The 19,495-nt window shown below is 40.9% G+C and overlaps 1 protein-coding gene across 3 annotated transcripts in view; it reads left to right on the top strand.

The window, feature by feature from the left end:
- DKK2 (dickkopf WNT signaling pathway inhibitor 2) overlaps positions 1 to 19,495 on the top strand; it is a 126,780-nt gene that overhangs the window by 98,205 nt on the left and 9,080 nt on the right. The gene's annotated exons all lie outside the window — the stretch shown is intronic.

The following is a 19,495-nucleotide window of genomic DNA, read 5'->3' as shown; positions in this document are numbered from 1 at the left end:
CAGAATCCATCTTTGTTTTTCTGCTCAGATCTCTGACGACAGAGCTCACCATAGATAAGGTCAACAAACCATAGATAAGGTCAGCAAACTTGGTCTCAGCAGCATGGTATCACTTCCTTGTGAGTTCATAGCAAAGGCTCCATCTACAGATAGATACAGGCAGCTGAGAACAAAGAACGGCTCAAAAGAACAAAGAGCAACTCAAGATGGCAGTCAGCCCAAGAATCTCCCACTTTATCTTTCAGGTCCGTGTCACCAGAAATTGTAGGGAGCCTAACTAAAAGTCACTGCGTTATAAGTGCTGGGGTGGTGGGGCTGTCTTTCCTCACTGTGATGCTGATGTCACCAGATGTCCATCTGCATCACACAAAGGTGGTAATTCGTACAGCCTGAAAATACTGTGTTATACATGCAGCATGTGACATTTGATAGATGTGACCCAGTCCAGTCTGCTCTCTTCTTTAAAGCAGACATGGAAAGGAACTTGCTATCCTGAGCTTGGCTACTTTGATTTTAACACTTTTTTTTTTTTTAAAAAAAAAAAAAAAGAAAATCCCAACTAATGGTGTATATGTTTATTCTGCCGGTTTTGTGCATACATACTATATTGGTTATCTGAGCACACTGTTTATAATGGGCATGTGATATAGTATTTACAAGGGCCACAAGTGCTTGGCTGGTTGCTTGTTTGTTGTTGTTTTGATTGGGTTGTTTTTGTTTTTTCTTCTGGCTAACATGGGGCTGTCAGGTCCCTTTTACAGTTTTAGGTATGCTGGCTGATTTTTCAAATTGAGATTCCAGCAATGATTACATGTTGTAGATGGAAGGCACTAGGTGCTTAATCACTTTTGAAAATCATCCCACCTATTTAGATGTCATAGATATCTAGAAAATGAGATATAAGAGGAGTGGCTGAAGGAACTTGGGCTAAGGGGAGACCTCACCACTCTCTACAACTATCTGAGAGGAGTGAGGAGGGTGTTGGTCTTTTCTTGGGTGACAAGTGAGAGGACGCGAGGCAACAGCCTCATGTTGCACTGGGGATGTTTTGACTGGATATCGGGCAGAGTTTCTTCATGGAAAGTGTGGTTGGGCGTTGGAACAGGCTGCCCAGGGAAGTGGTGGAGCCTCTATCCCTGGAGGCATTTAAGAGATGCATGGACGCGGCACTTATGGACATGGTTTAGTGGTGGACTTGTTGTGTTAGGGTTGAACCTGATGATCTTAAAAGTCTTTTCCAACCTAAATGATTCTATGGTCCTATGTCTACAGAAAACCCAACCCATCTGTTCCAGTCCATTGTCTGTGTCACTTCTCATGTCAGCATTTTCAAAAACTAATTGAAAACTCCAAATTCTTCCCATAGGACAGTGGTATTATGCCTTTGCAAGATGGTATATTTAAAAGCAAAGAACTGTTGTTAAATAATTATTTATTTAACATCTTATTTAAGTCTCTTCTTGGGATTCAGTAAGGCTTCATACAATAGTTAAAATAGTTTCTTATAGCTTCCAAAGTGTTGCAACATCTGCAAAGCATTGCATTACCAGTATTAGAAGGTACATATGCAGAAGTTCAACTGCAATAAAAGAACCGACTCATTCAAACAATTCTAGGTGCACAAAGTATTGGAGAAACAGCAGGGGTTACCTTCCCAGAAGGTCTGCTGTTTTGTGGGTGCAAATGAAACTGAATGCTGTGAAACTTGCTCCAGGAGCTGCATTCAATTGATAACCACCTCATTCAAAAGCACAAAGGACCACTTAATTTGCCCATGAGGGGAAGCCTATCTTTTTAAGTCTACTGCTTGGTCTACTGAGTCATCAGTTATACTAAACTTTTATGGGGTTGATTCCAAAATCTCATCACTGTATGCCATCTGAAATTCCCCGGTATGTGGAAATGCTCTTTTCTGAAATAAATTCATGTTTTTAGGAACGCAAAACATTTGGAAGATGATAACTTAGATGACCAATCCAAACATTTACACAGTGGTAATCGGGGTATTTTTGGAGAAGAAAGACACAGATGAAATTAATACAGAATGGTGTTACATGTCATAAAGTATAATAGGAAGCACAGTGGTTGAAAATGATACTGTTTAAATAAACAGCTTTTCTAAATTTGCCTTGGAAATATTTGTTTTTAAAAGATACATATCTAATATATTCTACTTTTGGAACTCTATTTTTTGACAAAATATTCTGGTTCCAGTATTCATGGAAATATCAGAACTTAGCGCATTTAATTCTTAAGAGGAAACAAAAAAAAAGTAATGGAAAGAGCAAGATTCCTCTGAGCCTGGTCCATTTTCCCATAGAAAATATTGGGATAAAAAGCTTCTTTTTTCTTTTTAATCCTACAATGAAAAAAATGTGCAGTACAAAAATTTTTTTTTATGGATTCTAAGCAGAAGCCTTCTTCTACACCACAATTTATCACAGATAGGAAAAGTATTTGCTTTGGGAACCTGTATTTGCTCTTTTATCAGCAGGTTACTGCTGCATTCATTCTTCGCAGCTTTCATGCTGGTGTGTTTAGTTCTCTCTCATCCATCTCTTTGCGATGTTACATTTTTCAGTTTTGTAAACTCCTTAGCGTATAGAAATCTAAGTTCCCAGGACTCTGAATTAGACTGGAACTCAATTCATCTGACAGACATTGGAAGCCAGGGCCGCAATTCCCAGTTCATTTCAATATGTAACAACCATTTAACCTCCTGCCTGTACTTCTGCTTGCTGACAAGGTGCTTTTTAGGCAGTACAAGTCAGTCAACCTTCAGATCAGAAGCATGTGGTGCCCCTCCAGCCGGCAAACATTTTCCACCAACATTTTGAAGAGAAAAAAAAATCTAAATAAATAATCTCCAAGGTTGAAAAGAGCCTATTCACCAAACACTGGTAAAGCAATTCCACAGTAAAAATAAATGTTCAGCAAAGTGATCTTTCATTTGAAAATTGGATCCAGATTTTACAAACTGAGAGGGGTGAACAACTGCGTCAAATGCAGGGCAATGCAGTTTGTCTACAAAGTGTGCTGCCACAAAGTACTCATGCTCTGCTTATGGAGAAATGCAACCTGGCAAAAAGTAATCACTTTGTTTATCAGCAAACTGTTGAAATCACCGTACCATGAACTCTATCCCTTATGTAATATGTATATTCCTGTATATGTACCATCTCCCAGCTAGTTCAGAATAATACAACTCACTAGAGATTCATTTGGCAACAAATGGTTTTGAAAATGAAGAGTTCTGTTCTTTGAAAAAAGCTGGTAAAATCATTGTGCTTGGAAGGCTACAAAAATTGATCACAAAGGGAGATCCATGGAAATCAAGCATTCAATTCCCTGTTTATCTTTTGCTCTAACATAGTTGTTACATGGTAGAATTCATCACTATTGCCTCACACACATTTAAAAAATTAAGCTTCAGCAATACAATATTTATAAGTTTGTGATATTTATAAGAGCTAAATCCAAAATCTTTGTGCTCCAGGCTAAGGGGAATTTATGCTGCAATTGACTTAGAAAGTGATCAGTCAGGCTGTGGAAAAAAGATTTTCAGAAAGTGACTAAAGCATTTCTAGCTTTAAAATCTTCTAAGAATTTAGCCAATGACTTAATTTTAGCAATGGTATAGAAAGGAGAACGTCTGTCTCTTCCACTGGAATAGTTTTTTTTTTTTTTTTATACATTACAGCTGACTTAAAACTTTATGGTCATATACATATATATGCAATATATACTATTTACAGTCTATGGATTAAGCAGGAAGGTTATAAGTTATTTTCTGGTTCTTATCAATTCTCTGATGTTATTAGAGGTTCTGCAATCTCTAGTGCCAGGAAAAGGAAAACTCATAAAAGGACATATTCTTGGGAAGTTTGATAAAGACACGAAACCTTTGGATTTTGTTACGAGGAAAAAAAAAAAAAATACCTTCCAGAAATTAGATCTCTTCAAACTTAAATTATTCATGATTCTAAACATCAGTATTCAGTCTTATTCACTGATCAAAGAATAGCAATTTTTTAAAACACCGTTAGATAAGAAGATAAGTTTGAAGTTTGGAATTCAAGTAAAATTATTCTGAATCATGTTTCTTGAAAAATGGCATAACCTGCTTTCATGTGAATTGTTTCCCAATGTCTAAATTTAGTCAGTTCACCAAATAGGATGAGGATGATTTCATCTTCTGGAGATTAAACCTTTCCTGGGATCAAGCTGTGCACTTTTGCTGGTTCAGTCATCACCAGTAATAATAATTCTGCAATTGTCTTTTTGGTCAAGAATGTTGCTGGTGCTGCACATGCCAGAAGTGTTTTCAGTTACTGGAGCTGGATGCAGGTTCTCAGGAGTGCTAAGTGTGCGAAATGTTTACTGTATTAAGAAAATTCAGAACCCTGCTGATTCTGGATAGATCTGATGGGACAGTTTAACACAGCCCCTTACATCAGCAGCCTGATTTCCGGTAGAAAGGCTAATTAAGACTTAGAGGTTTCATACCTCCAAACTAGTGTTTCTTAGGTTAAAAACAAAACAAACAAAATCTGTGATAACAGTTTTGTTTACACAAACGGTTTAAAGAGAAAAGCTTTGCTGTTAGCATGATGTCAAGAGGGAAAAAATATTTGCCCTTCTCTTTCCCCTAATACCTCTGTCTTTGGCCATCTCTCCCTGCTTTGTGGACTGGGCTTGTCTTGCTTCTATAAGGTGGTTTTCCTGCTATCGTGTCTTCAAAGCAATGGGCACCTTGTCATTGTCTTCTGTTACAGCCATAGGCTTCATGAGGAGAACCACATACATGAGTCTCTTTGGAGAAAGGTGATTCTCTCTGCATTAGGACTTGGAGGAAAAAACAGGAGCAGTAAAAGAATTTCCTGAGCACTGTTGAATTGGAATGTGATTCCTGTAGAATTGCAGCTTATCATGCTGCCTTCTCAGAGGAAAGCTAACTCAGGTGAGAACAAAGATAGCAAAAATACACACGCTCCAGCCCCAAACCTGCTGAAATTAGCCTAGCTTCAAATGCTTGCAGCTTGCAGGGACTGCTTTGACTTTGACTAAGGTGTCCCAAAACAAATAACTACAGTAATAATTAATGTAACATTGCCATCATATCACTATGCAAGAAGTACAGTCTGACTACTTGGTGTAATTTGACACATGCCTGTGGAAATCAGTGGGTGATTGCCAATTGCCACCAACAAAAAATCTGGCCCTGCAAATATCTTCTTTCAACTTCTGTCATTTCCAAACTGTAATGCCGCAGAACAAACCTGCATTAAGTGCTTCCTCGTGCAAGTGTGTATCTTGGCAGATCTAGTGCAAAACAGTAGCTGGGGATATCAGCCAGCCTTCAATGGCTCCTTCTAGAAAGCTGTATGTCTGTTGAACTTGCCATGCCAAATGCGCATTGTCTTTGTCCTACTCCTTGGCTTTGGTGCCAAATTTTAAACCATGGCTATAATGCTCGTTTGCTTGTTTAGCTCCTTCTAGCTGGTGTTGTTTCTGACTCATGTTCATCATGAGAACGCATCGGAAAACACAGTCGTCAGTTGTATGGAATTATTTCTCAACATCTTCCCATTTGGTAAGACAAGGATGGGATTGATAAAACAAAGAAATGTCCATTCCTCACGCGGTGTCGTGACCCACAGGGTGAATTTGTGTGGTGTGACATCAGTAGGTTTTCAAACTAAATCAAGGAGATATTTATCAACACAGCTGTTTTTGTGATACTGAGAAAAGGATAAATAAGTGTAAAGGAACAGCTTTTTAATATTCTTCTAGGAGAATCTAAATCCCGTATTTTCCAACAACGTGAATGCGGCTCCATTTGAATGCTAAACCAGAAAGGTTTATAGTGCATATGGTACCTATTTGAATTTTTTAAATGTCTAATTTCTGCTGTGGAAATGGAGGCCAGGTTGAGTTATTTATTGTGGGATGCAGAAGGAAATCACGACCCTTTGCAGGGACACGTTAGGATCCCTGTGCCATTCAGCCAGTTTTCTCCTGTCACACCTACTTAAATTTTCAAAAAGACGCTTTAATGTATTGAGTGTGCTCTGGATCATACTAGTTCCTGAGCACTTATGACAGCTTTCAGAGATTGCTGGTGGCTCCCAGTAGATTGTAATTCTAGAAACAGGAGCCTGATGCTAAGCATCACCACCTGTTCCCCATTATTTTCCTTCAGAAGAAAACAATGCAAGGATAAGATTACATACTAATGGAACCCATTTTCACTAAATAGGTACATTTGGTCACATGTAATTTGGTGGCCCATAAAAGAAAAAAAGAAAATAGTAAGCTGTTTTCAAAAGAGAGAAGCAAATAAAATTTAAATGAAGAGTTTCCTAACTACGTTAACCAAACCCAGTTCTCACATGGCAGGTATGCCAATGTGCGGTATGTAAGTACATACAGATCCCTTGTTGGAATAGCTGTGTTTTCAATTTGATTTGTTGACATACCCTTAAAGACTTTGGACCTCATTCAGCTCTTTGTAAATCCACTACAGAGCTAGATTTGAACCCTTCTGGCATTTACACTGGAATTCCTATTCCCACTTTGCTTAGGACAATGCAGGTCTTGTCTGAAACTGAGGTTCCTCAGCTGCCTCTCAATAGACAGAAATTGTAAATGTAAATAATATTATCAGAATGATACTTGCAAATGTTGTAGGTTTGTTGTATTTTGTTGTTATTTGCCATATACCAGTATGGTCCCATGTTATCTCTCTGCTATATGCTCATGTCATGCATATATAAGAAAGGAGTTTTAAATATGAAATCATCAGCCTAGCTATGTATAGGCTTTAGCATGTGCATGGCATAGGTGGTACAGTTTTCAAGCATGAAACCATGTGTATGTCTCCCTCCCTTGAAATCCTGAATGTGGTAGCTTTAATACGGAGCCTGTGACACACTGACTCGTGTTAAATAGGATTTTCTAGGAGAAACTCTCCCTTGAAGTCACCAGCCCTGGTTGTGGATGCAAACCAGTCTCTAAACAGTATCTGAATCTCATTCTTAGCACTTTTTGTTGTTGTTTTTCCTTTTGCTGATATGATATTCCTAAAGCTGTTATAGAAAAGCAGATAAAAAAAAAATGTTTTTTCTTGCTTGCGTTGCTTGGTGATTCTCTTCTGAGAATCCACATCAGACAGTTGGTAGGTAGCCTTTCAGTGGTACTGCTTCTTGCAAACTCTTGGGTAAGGTTAAATGTTCAAAAGCGGTTAAAATATTTTCTGTGTGTTAATTCCTGAATTTTGAAAACAACATCCACTCCTTCATGCTGAATTTGGTAGTTACTTGAAAATTGAAGGGTTGCTGTACCTTGCCAAGAGTTGAGGTGTCGTTAGCAGCAAACACTGGGTGCAGGCATGCTCGGGAGGTGCTGCGCCCCACTGCATGGGGGCTCCACAGCTCCCTTGGCAGCAAGCACCTGGCCAGGGGGAGACAGGGTTGGGTCTGCCTCCTGCCAGACAACGGCAAAACTTTTACCAGTCATACTCAGGCCACTTTTTTTGGGGGGCAAAACTTAGGCAGAATCTGGAGCACTAAAAGGCTCGTTGCCTGGACTTCCTGTGGGATCTGTGGGATCCAGCAGTGGCCCATGGAGAAGCGACGCAGGGCACCAAAGTCAGAGCTGTCATAGCGGGCAGAGATCCAGCACCTTTCTTGGCTGGGACTTGACTATAACTCTGCAGGTATTTTCTATTTTGCCCCCAAGGAGCCTGATATTCAAAGCCCAGAGCTCCCATATTCCCTCACATAGGGCAAACCCTTCAGCCAGTGATCCCATCAGAACTAACGGGGCCATGCGTGCACCAGACGCTTTGTAGGTCTTTGGTTGTTTTCTAGAGTAGGTTTGGTGGCCGCATGGAGCAGCCGAAATGTAAGCGCTGCATTAGTTGTAATTGCAGATGGAGAAAGGCTCAGGATCAAAAAGTAATCTGGCCTGTTCTCTCAGATGTGTTTGTTCTGTAGTGCTGAACTGAAATTGAAACAGGTTCTGCTCAGAACACGCAGAAAAAGTAGATTTATGGAGTGCTGTACAGCTGCTTTTTCTGAACACGGCGATGTTTTTAAAAATATTTTTAGAGTTGCAAATGTGTCTAATGACTTAAATATTTATGAGCTTGGTTAGTCTACAAAAGCAGATTATTTAAGCTTTGAAAGGGTTTCATTTCGGAAGTACAAAATGGACTTTTTGAAGGCATTGTCAGACCATGACATTGCTCCATGCACAGATGAGTGGATGTGGGGTTTCAGAAAAATTGACGCACATAGCTTGAGCTTTTCTGTGAACAAAACAGACTGTTTGTTTGCATTTTTTCGAGAGTTTTTCCAAGTTGCTCCGACTTAGAAGTGAATGCTTTCAACTAACACATCTACATTGCATAATATTTTTGTGCTGCCATGTATTTATGATCTGCTCTTCACATCTTAACTCATGTGTGAAGTCTTTAATGGGTAAATCCATTGTGAAGCCTGGCAAAACCATGAGATTACATATGACAGCAAGGACTGCTCACATTCGGAAGAGATTGCAAGATTATGCCTTCTAGCTTTTGATTTACTTAGTAAATTAAAACCTTTGTTCTGATTTTGGCTGGGAAAGCCCCTTTGTTGGCCAGCCACAAAATTTCCATTAATTTGCATTAGTTTTTTTTTTTCTTTTTTTCTCCCAGAGCAGATAACAGCAGTGCTGGATTGTACATCTAAAAGAAAGCGAGGGCTTCTTTTAGAAAGAGTGGGAGCCTGCACCCGAGCAGCGAGCGCCGTACAAATAGCTTTGCTGTTATTCATGTAGCGTGCTAATGAAAACAATGATCTGGGAGAGGCATGAACAGAGTTCTGCCTAATGGAGCCTCATTAAAACAATAATTTGCTGCTTTTCTTTTGAACTTTTCAAAAGCCTTTCTTGAGTTACACCCGATAAGGATGATAAGGGTACTACTGCACGTTCCTCGGCAAATCTGTAACATGCAGGCATTTTCCATCCCGACGCGCGTGTGTGCGCGTATTTACATGAAAGACAGGCCTAAGACAGACCCTCATTTCCAAACCATATGTACTTTGACTTGAAGACTTTAAGATAATTAACTCGAATATTTTGGTATACAGTAAACAACTGTGGTTTAACCATAAGTAAAAAGAAGCTGGCGCTGAAAAGAAACAAGGAAAGAAGGTCGGCAAAGGTCTGTGTAAATAGCTGGAAGAGGCACTGGGGGGGGATATTTTTTTATTTTTCTCCTAGCGCGCACTCTCTTCTGGCCATTACTCTACAAACTGCTGGTTTTCTGGGTGTGACTGATCGTAGCACTGCTGCCAATGCCGACGTTTGTCAGTGCTTTCAATCGCTCTTCACTAGGTTGTATAACTAGGACATGAAAATACAGGAGAGAAATATTGAGGCTAATGGTTTTGAATGGGTGTGTGCAGACAGGCTTTCTCCTGTATCTAAAGAAAAATGGGCTAACTGCATTACTGTGTGCTTCTTCCTTTGTTTTTCCAGATCCCACGATCAAACATGGTAAATCTTGTCAATATAAGATGGGGGAAAATGAGAAAATATTTGTAAAGGGGTGTTTTGGAACAGAGTGTTTATGTTCTCTCAAAATGTTCTAGAAAAATGCCGTAGCAGTAACGTGGTAGCATTTTCATGTTCAGTTAATATCCTGCAGCATGCGAAAGCCTAACTGATGAGCAGTACTTGTATGATGGGGCTTACTGAGGGGCTGCTCTCACTACCTACACTGCTATCAGTGATCCCAATGCTGATGTATACATTCAAGCTGTAGATTTCAGCATGATTGCATTGGTTTAATAGAGAAAAAGATCTCTTCCATTGAGTAAACCTGGTTAAAGATATTTAAATTATATCAAATCTTGATATGCACGCTATATGCTATCTACAACATATGCTGAGTTTAAAGTAATTCATGCATATCGATTCGTATACTCCGTGGCAGCTCAGCAAGATAGCCCGACACCCTCAAACCAAGAATTCTGACTGATCATTTTAATTATGATGATGAAAATGATTTCTGTTTAGTGACAAAGCACCTCTCTCCACTGTATGGATTTTAATGCTTAACCTTTTAAGGTTAATAAGGTAGAGCACTGTCTTGCCTCTGGGCCAGGTCCAGAGAATGTTGATTAAAATGAAAACAGTGCACCAAAGGGACAAGCACAGGTTTTCAGGAATAAAACCGGTGCTTTCAATATAGCCTGCCCATATAGGTCTAAAAAAATGTAACAACATAACTCCAGCAAGGCCTCTGAGAGTCCAGGCACTGGAAAGGGATTTGCAGGCGTGTTCAGAGCAGCAGCTTCCCGTTGTGGGAACTGGGATCCTGCAGCAGCAGTTCCTTCCCCTGGGACAGAGGGAGTTATTCCTGCTTCCTTTAGCTTTTGCATCCACACTCTGAATATGGAGAACTGGTACTTGTAAAGCAGGATGCAGTAGAAGCTGATACCTTTGGTGCCACTGATACTACCAACAGCAATGAAAATGGCAATTTCAGTGTTTCCAGGGATGGGCTTTTCTACTCATGCTCATCTGGACAGGATTCAAAATGCTAAGCTGCAGAATTAAAGCGCCTGATTTAGAAGATGCTCTAGCATTTCAACAGCGATGCTCCGTTACATTAGTACGATGGGCTGATTTTCCTACTTGGAAAATCTTGTAAAGCCAGAGGGAACTGTGTCTGTTTCAGAACTGAGTGGTCTACCTGCAAGGTCACGTTTTCTGTTTGATTGTTTGTTTTTCACAAAACACATAAACAGGTGAATTTGGACTCCTGCAAATGTGAAGAGCTGCCTGGTGGGTTCTGCAGCTCTTCCAGCAGGGTGGGTGCGCAACCACCACCAGCAGAACTGCCGGTACGGTGCGGGGGGGGGGGAGAAATCCTCAAGCCTGAGAGCTCGTCAGAGCACAGTGCTAAGGACATGGCGCAGCAGAGGGTGCCCTGCCATGGAATTGTGCCGTCTTGCTTGTTTCAAGTGTGAACTATTCTGTGCAGCCCTGTCTTCTGGAGAATTTGAAGAGCAGGAAAATGGAACGGAGTTGCTTGACGTGGGAAAAATACCCTTCCCATGACCAGGGAAAGCCATCTAGCATTACTTCATTACTTTTCAGTGATGAAGTACTTTTCGTTCTTGTCAGTCTCGTCTGCTTTTTTGCCTCCTTGCAATGTAACAAGGGAAATAATCCATTGCCTAAGAGGTGAATCATGCTCTGTGTATAGTTAGCTATTACAAATATGCATATATTCTCACAAGCATAAACAGATAAATAGCATTCAGCATTTGAATGCTGAAGTTCCATTGCTGCTAGTTGAACTACCCAGGACTCAGTTATAAATACTTCTATCTGAAAAATTACAACATTATTAATTATTATTATTTTATTTTTGCTGTAGTGACATGTGTAGCACAAGGGAAATAGTAAATCACATCTCCTTTATATCTTCCAGCAAACACTCTAGCAAGAAGTGAGTAAGGAAATCTTCCTTTGCCACAATCACATAGCCATGGTCAACAGTTCATTTCAGCATGGAACTTAAGGCAAGTTGTGCACATCTCCATGCTCTAAGAAATGTACGGCAGTTTTTAAACAGGTTGAATATGTTCAACTGTAAAATATGCTTTAGGTAATCAATTTATTTATGTAGAATACACATTGTGGCTAAGACTTGAAAGTAGGAATTTATTTTTTCATACTTGGTTGGTAAATGTGGTTGCCTTGATTTGTATTTGTATCCCCTTATAAAAGCGGTAATTGTCAAAGGTACAGAATCACTTCTAATTTGCACATCTGAAAGGAAGGGTACAAGTTCAGAAAAAGGAAAGAATCTTGCAGTTAATTGGGTGGGGGCTGGAAAAAAATTATTTGTGTATAGTTGACTTCTTATGTGGCCTTGGCATAGCTGAGCCATTTAATCACCTCTACTGTTTCCATCTGTGTAAAAGAAAAAAAAAAAAAGAAGAAGAAAAGCCAACAAAACCAACCAACCAACCAAAAACCTTAATGTTTTTTCTGCCCTTGTTTGGTCTTGCTTATGTAGACTACCTAGCAGTTGAAAAGCTGACCATACAGAATTATGGGGAAGCACAGCACCTAGACACTGCCTCTGGGCATGGCTGTAATGCAAATAATCCCAACAAGAGTAGTTCAGGAATGGCTTGACTCTTTTGTTTGCACTCTGGGGCATCTAAATGCAAAAATGCTTGCCAGTGAAGCATGCACTACCTTGGAGAATCCAACTCATGCAGAATAAAAGTTGTCACGAAGGTGGTGCAGTTTTGCCATGGTTCCTGTTTCTTTGGCTTTCCTAACAAGTTTCAGATATACGTGGAACTTTTCATTACAATAAACTTGTGTGAACTGAAAAATCGGATCAGGTTGCTGCATCTGGCTTAGCTTCAGAAATAGAAATATAGTAAGGGGATAAATGAAAGGGCCACCCACTATAAAATGTGGGTGACCAGTATAAGGAAAAAACAAATCTTTAATGGATATTTATTCCAAAGACTGTTACAAAGAAACTGCTCGCAGTCTGATGTTGTGCCAAGCATAGGGGATTAAACTTTTTAATGACTTTATGTTGATTAACATCCAAGACATCTAGGAACAAAGAAGAGATTCCATAACTCCACATAAAGAATATTATTTTCAGACTAGAAGAGAGTGCTTGAAAACATAAGTCCAGAAAATATGGCAAAATGTAGCAGGGAAGAGGACAAATAGCAGTCTTAGCTGCAGAGTCAGCTTATTCTGAGGATGGGGGCTAGACCTATAGTTAATTCAATGCTATATGCCAGAATCCTAGGTAATTGTGTGCTGATCACTACTAGAATAGCACAGTGTCCTTTTTGACTTGATCTATAAACTGCATAGGATTAATCCTGTTTCTCTGGACTTTTTTTTGGTACCTTTATCAAGAAATGACTGCCACTATTCTGCACCCCCATACCCTGCAGATACAGAACCTGAGTCTACTTTTTTTTTCCTTTTTTTATCGCATGCCTATGACCCTAAGGGATTTCCACATTTTTGCCCCACCCCCTTTGTGTTATGGTCCCTAGTGCTGAGAGAAGTCTTGTCTGAAAATGGAAAGGGGCCCGTAAGAGCGAGAAGAGGGCGTAGTCAAGAGTGCAATGTCTGGAATGAAAGATGGTCCCTCGGTGGCTATTGCAGACTGAAACCAAGAGCAGCCCCTACTAACTCAGGGGCTGCAGACATAAATGTAGTCTGAAGCCACCCTGTTCTTGCCTCCTGGACTGCATGTGCTGAGCTCTCTCTTCTGAGAATTGGGGCCTGGGTTTGTTTGAATTAATAGTGAAGTCATTACACTATGTAAATATGTTAGTGTTCATCTGGTTTTACTCACAAGTTATTCTTGCCTTGCTGTGTTGTTCATGCTTTCTTGTTTGTGCAAAATTAACTAGGAGCATTTTAAAAGAAAAGGAGAAAAAAAAAGGGTAAATAGTGTTGAAACCTTGATTGCTACGATTTTTACCACAGGCTGAAGTCAAGTAGGCCCCTCTAACTTAATCATATAATGAGAGCATGATGACTTTTTAATGACACTATAAGGGTCCTTTCCTTTTCTGCCATCTTTGGTCTCCTTTGTGTCAAGTGTGATAATTTGCCTTAATAGCCTAGCATTACATTTTTTCCTTTTCACTGTTGCTGAGGAGCCAGCCGAACAGGAAGCAACCCAAGACTCACCACTCGACAGGGGGTGCCTGTGTCCTCAGGGGCTGTGCCCCATCCCTTCCCCAGGATGGCTGTTCTTCAGGTTGTCCCAGTGGATGAGCACTGCTGGCCCTGGTACAACCACAACTGATGCTGGAATGAGTCAGGATGAGGAGCTGCGGCTCCTGTATTGTAATTTTTCCTGTTATTGTGATGGGGAAAGCCAGGTTGCATTATAGGTTCCTCCTGTTTCTCAGTCTAATGCAGACCAAATGTAAGATCTGAAGAAACATCATCTTCTTCTTCTTCTTCTTCTTCTTCTTCTTTTTTTCCCCTTAAAACCTGTGAACTTTTGTGGCCAAGTCTTTGAATTCTGCCATGCTCAATACTGGTGAGAGGGAGCCGGTGAAGATGCCCAGAGTTGTTTTTTTGTTCTGATATTAAAGCTGGGCTGGCTGACTTCCCATGTCCGACTTCTATTTGCTGTAGGTACTTTGGAGTTTGAGATTCAGGGCTTGGTCCCTCTCAGTTCCCCTGGCAATGGAGCGGTCACGGCTATCACATTGGAGAGGGGCTTGTGTAGAGTAGGAAGAGGCAGTGAAGGTGTTTTGAATCTCAGATGACTCTGGTGTTTTCTGATTTGTAGAGAAAGAACCAGGGACTGAACGAGAGGCATATGAGCCATGTGTTCCCACATAAATGACCATCACAGAGCGAACAATGATGCTGACATTCAGTAACAATGTTAGATTGCAGTCAGCGGTCTGCTGAGGTGGAGACTGCGGTTCATCCTTCTCAGACATACTGCTTCTGGCTGTCTCTCCAGCTGACATGAACTCTTGTTTTCTTCAGGGCTGTCCTTTTAAACAGGAGGGCCAGAGAAACTGCATTTTGAAAACTAGTGTCTTAAATGCTGTGTATTCTGCAGTGCAAAGTGTATTCTGCAAGGAATACCTAGGAGTCATTTCCAGGATGAGGACTGCAGACACTGCACAAACGGTTATAACTTGGAAGCGTTCTCTCTCCAGGCTCTGGAGCAGACAAATGGAATTTTTGCACTGACTTCGATATGACAGGGTTTCCCCCTTGCTTTTCCTAGATTTTGTGAATGTTTAAGAGCAAAAGAAGTTTATTTCCTCAGTAGCTGTACTTCGGAAAGTAAAGCTGTCGTTTCATCTTTCTTGCTGAATGCACGTTTGCAGGGATGGTTCCCAATAAAAGCTCCACCTTGAAGGTGTATCACAGTTTGGGGACATTCAGATGCAGGTGTTTGAACAGTGACTTGCTGCCAGTTCCCAGCAATGTTATTCTACTCCCAGTCATAATATCTGAGTATCTACCTGCAGTTTAGTGCCTGGTGCTTTCTGTGTTACAGGATCTGCTAGCTGCTTCCATCTGGGCAATATTCTTAGATGAATAAAATAACCCATACTTCTAGAGTTAATAGATCCCGAGGGAAAACTGTTTTTGGCAACCTACTGTTCATCCATAGCAGTAAACATGCTGATCAAAAAGCCAGAAGAATCCTACTCTGGAACAGATGATAAATAGCCAATTAGAGACAAAACTAAAAAGCAAAACCATTAGAAAAGGGGTGGGGAAAACGCAGAGATAAAAGGACAAGAACAGTCTGCTGAGAAGGCTGGACATAGAACAAAGTGCGTGTTAACAAACCTTTATTCTTTGAGCGGTCTTTGGTGATGCAGTCGAAAATGACATAAAATCAAGACCTAGAGGCTTCCTGTCACATTGATTTAGCACTACATTGTTGGCTTCAAAGATTACCTAACGTTGTTTCGATGCTGTCTGTTGTAGTGCTGTTGCTGGTAGTTTACCAGGCAATATGAACCACATACACTGAGACAAAACCCCTGAAATGTAGGGCCAAACTGACTCTTCCCCAAGCTTTTGAACCTTTTTAGTCATCTTTTGTAAGGTACCAGTTTTATGGAACAGGAGGTCTCCTTCAAACTCAAGATTTCTCTTTGCGGTGTAGGAGGTTCCTGGTCTCTCCAAAAGTTGAGATGGAAGCATTGCTGTGTAGTCCTATGGTTGTGATGCAAGGGAGGGAGGAGAAACTTGAGCACCTGCATGCATAGTGCAGGAAACATGGTACGTTTCCTTTGAAATGGGAGGATTCAGCAAAGTGACACCAATATGAGTCTGAGGCTGGTGACTTACCTTAAAGGTGTGATAGAACAGAAAGACTCATAGCTGTGCTGCCTTGGGAACTATGATATATATGCTGCATCCTGGCGGTAGTTTTATGCTGTTTTGTGGTATAAATAATATATATCTGAATATGTTTTGGGCATAGTGTGCTGGCCTTTAAGTCATTTGAAAATAGAGCTCATTCCAGGTTTTATCTAGATGGGGAATCGAAGGAGCATCAAGTTGAATAAACTTTAAGGTGTATTAGTTTAAGTGTCTTAAACCTATGAGTTTATACTTTCACAGCTCATGTAGAACACACTAAATTAAGGCCAATACAATTCAAATAGCAGTATTTATCCAGGCATTCAAATGAGCCACTTTAACTTTGCACCTCTGTGACTCTAGAGTAATTCAGTTCAGCGCTACAGTCTTCTAGTTTAGCTTCTCTGTATGTCCTTCTGAAGGCAAGGCCAGCTTTAAAGAGACACCCCATTTACCTCTTCCCAGCAGGACACAAAACAGAGGTAGAAGACCTGTAGAATGCCTGTAAGAACAGGTGTTGAATTGTGAGCTGTTGAATAAGAGGTTGTGCTGTAGACAAAAACGCTAGTAGACCACCATATGGCTGGGAGATCGCATCAGATCACAGTACGATTGAGACTTCATTAGATAAAAGGTCTTTGGAGGTCTTCCGGCCACACTGGAAGAGGTACCGTTTGTGCTGGAGAGCTGTGTGCACAATAGGGCAACACAGCTCCCGTATTTATTTTAAGGTGTTTGACTCTTCTTTCCCCAGGTACTGCAGCTACACGCTTCCTCCCTAAGCACATCTCCCCGTGCAAGTCCCTGTTGCTTGCCGAGCAGGAGGTTGTTTTCCATGACATTTTGTTGGGATGAGGAAAGCCTGAGTCAGGACCCGCATGAGTCCTGCAGCCTTGCCGGTTCAGAGAGCCCTCAGTGAAGTTTGTTTTTTGGTTGTTAAGATCTCAGTTTTCTTTGGCTCTAGCAAATTGTGAGAGCTGGACTACTGCATGTTTTAGAAATGTTCTTCCCCTGGTGGTCTAGCAGTGGATTGAGTATTACTTTCAAACACGAATATTTATTGTCTTAATAATGCAGGCTTCTGGGGCCATTAGCCACACAGTTTGAAGGAATGATCTTTGGAGGCTGCAACGTACACATCCGTGATGTAGCACTATGTCAAACTGAATCAGACCTCATAAACAGCAGTATTGTTTTAAGCTGAAGAGTTAAAAATAAGTTATTGCTAGAAGAAAGTGTCTGTGCTTAATCTAGAGGCAGAAGATGGTGCTTTTCTCTCTGGGTCTGGCAGAGAAGTGGGTCAGAGATGTTTGAACAAGAAAGAGGCTTGGGGAAAAAAATGAATCGTTAAGCTTGTCATGGCAACTGAATGGAGTAAATCTGTTTCACTGCAACTACTGTGAGTTTTGCTTTCAGGAATGGTCTGTGCCACAGCAGTCACTGAGAGTTGAGAGTTTCTGATGAGATCAGTCTGAGACAGGATCCATGTCTGGAGCTGTCTGAGAGCACAGCGTGATTTCCTCCATGGGATAAATTAACCGTGGCTTTCTGCTTGTGCACAGTGAGGTCCCTCGCTATCATCTATGCTTGTGTTGAGCTAAGAATAGAAAACAGCAACATCAGCAGTGCTGTGGGAAAACTGCACTGCTCCAGATGGCTGCTGATAAGCTCTTTTCTCATTTGGGATTAAAAACAAAATAGTAGTAAATGACGGTCGTTTCCCATCCACATCTTAATTTACATGCTTGCTTCACAGCTAGGAGAAAGCGAGGCGAAGTATGTCTGTTAGACATGGATTTGTCTGAATACATTTGAGAAGCTATCAGAAAGAGTTCAGTCGCTTTGCAGGAAAAAAGCTATGGGAGGAGTTTTGTTTTGTTTTGTGCTTTATTTTTTTCAATTTTGTTTTATTCAATTTATGTGGTTCTGAGCGAGGATCTCTTATTTCCATTGTTACAAAGGTTTGTGTACTGTGAGAGCCCATTAGGTCTTTTCATTGCCTTGCACAGAGAGGATCTTCGTTCCCTCTCCAAAGAGGTGACTGGGACAAATCCATTGTGCAATGTATTCATCTAGCTCTACAGGCCACGTGTTGCATGCAACTGTCCCATCAATTCTGATCTGCTAAAAAACAAAACAATTTTGAGATCTCTGCTCAGGATCAAGCCTAACCCAAGGAGTCAAACAGTGATTTGTATTCTTTGTAATTATTCTTGACATCGGGCTATTTGGTGAAAGCATATGTTTGCATTTCCTAATTTGTTGGCATGCTTTTACTTTGGATTAATTCTCAGAGAGAGAGAGAGAAAAGCAAAAGCAGACCTGGCACCCCTGTGGCTATTTCATGCGTTTGCTCTATGAGAACAAAGTCCTTGCTGAGAAAGAGTTCTGCCCTGTCCAGAGCAGGACAAGAGGGGAGGCGCTCACCATGATTGAGCCGGTTGGTTGCTTCATCGTGCCTGATGGCTGTGGAATATTGAGCAATATGCATAGTCCTGAGAGTAGAGACCAACGAGATCTATCGTTCGGGTCTTATGTGGAGGGCGGAAACCCTGTTCTCTCACCTACAGTTCAGTTCATGATCAATAAATTATGTGATCATCCAGTTAACACACTGGCTGTAGAGAGGTCAGCTTCCGCTTCTTTAACAGCCATTGTTTTAAATTTTATAAATGTATATAATTAATTGAAATAAGGAAAATAACCTTTTCTTCTTAAGGAACAAGTGAGGAATAGACTGAGTTGCAGTACCAATTAATTTGTGGTAAGCTCATAGACACGATGTGAATATAGGTGATATGGAAAAAAAAAAAGGTCTTTTGACAGCAGAAAAATATTTCTGCTGGATGTGATAGCATAACCTAACGGTACGGGTGTTCGTGTAGGGTATTAATAACTAGGGATTACAGGGGATGTACAAGCCTGTGAGTAGTTGCCTAAATGTGATTGCTACTACGCTGGTACCTAGGAACCAGGGTTATTCCTAGGATAACGTATGTATCCATTTCCTGGTGCCCTTTGTCTCACCTTCACAACAGCTACTGCCTCTTTGCTGGTTGAGTGCAATGAAGGCTTGACCCGGTAGCTCCGCAGCACTCTTACTTTCCAGCTGTACTGCTGACAGAGGCTTTTCTCCAGTTCTTCAGGTCAGTTCCCAGTAACCAATGTGGGATGTTTGTTAGAGAGAATCTGGCCAAGTGTCTGGTGTGGTAACCAGAGTGATCTTGTCATTTATGTGGTACATGAGACTAAGGTTCTCTTCTTGAGTACTGCTCAGGATCCACGGTAAAAGGGTAATGAATAACCTTTTTGCTGTTTCTTCTGCTGGGAGTGGTAGTAGCCATGATCATCTGCCAGGACTGACTCTGCACTAGGACTTTATGATGTGTTTAAAAAAAAGAAAAAGCTTTAACTGCTTTTGGGGGAGTCTGTACTGGTATCTGTTACACTAAACCACTTATTTAGGTACAGCTCCTCTCAGTGTTGGAGGTGGGTCCGAAGCCAGCGGTGTCTAGGACTACTTGTGCTGGGTAAGTGATGACACAGCTTAGGTAAAAATGCCAGTTGCTCTTCTCACTTTTCT

The sequence above is a fragment of the Anser cygnoides genome, chromosome 4, assembly GCF_040182565.1.
Source record: "Anser cygnoides isolate HZ-2024a breed goose chromosome 4, Taihu_goose_T2T_genome, whole genome shotgun sequence".
NCBI classification, from domain to species: Eukaryota; Metazoa; Chordata; class Aves; order Anseriformes; family Anatidae; genus Anser; species Anser cygnoides.
Note: the sequence above shows the minus strand (reverse complement) of the source record. Positions and strands in the feature narration are given on the sequence as shown.